Raw genomic sequence first — 1146 nt, forward strand, 5'->3', positions numbered from 1 at the left:
ATAGAGAGTCTGCTAATATGTAGAAAATACACATAATTTTCTCCCCTACGACTGGGAATATTTCTTCTTTTCGGGGGTGGGGGGGGGGAAGAAAATTTTCTGGGGGAAATTCCTCTCCCCCCCCCAACCGTAGTCCACTTTAACTACGTTTGTCTCTCTTCATTAGTACGATGGGCTAACAGCTCATTCTCTTACGTTCAGTAATGAATACGGGAATATCTTTACATTTTATCATCCAATTTACCATCCAATCAATCCAATTGAAATGTAAGTTGTAAATCACAATATATAATTATTTATAGGACCCAACAATACATTAGCTCTTTAAATTTTTGTGCATCTTTAGTTACCTGATGTTTATGTTAAGGGATTGAATTTAAATATAGTGTACAGGTAAATCTAGGCTATATTATGCATCTGACAATGATGACGACGACGATGATGATGATTAGTATGATCATGTTGGTGGTGATGATGTTGATGACGATAACAATGGTAATGATATGCTGATGATGATGATAATAATGACGATGATGCCGCCGCCGGCGACGACAGGAATGACGATAGTGATGGCGACGACTACGACGATGATGATGATGTTGATGATAATGATGATTGTGGTGATGATGATGACGATAATGACGATGATATATTAATGATAATGACGATGATACGACGATGAAGTAAAATTATGACGAGAATGACGATACGGCAATGACGAAAATTAAGACGACGATAAGTTTGATAATGGTTATGATGATGATGGTGATAAGGTTTATGATGATGATTATAATGATGAGGATAATGATGAACATCATGGTTCTGATGTTTTTATTTTTTTTTAAATTGAAGATGAAGATTACGATTACGATTACTGTACTGCAGTGAAAAGAAACCTTAGTGCACAAAACCATTCATAGTGCTACAGAAACAAGAGCATTGTATTACCTTATAATTTCCTCGTATTAATACAGTAAATGATTCAGGGAGTGCTAAAAGGGCGATCACCCCCCTCTCAGCCAGAAATCTATAAAGCGTGAACTTATACTGTATATTCAAATGGCTAAAACACAGTACGGTAGCTTTCAGAGAATATAACTCCTGGATCCCAACAATGTTAAGGGAGTACCATACCAGCGCCCCCAC

Source organism: Anneissia japonica, unplaced genomic scaffold (assembly GCF_011630105.1).
Source record: "Anneissia japonica isolate Jap-2015-1 unplaced genomic scaffold, ASM1163010v1 scaffold287799_len804019_cov200, whole genome shotgun sequence".
NCBI lineage: Eukaryota > Metazoa > Echinodermata > Crinoidea > Comatulida > Comatulidae > Anneissia > Anneissia japonica.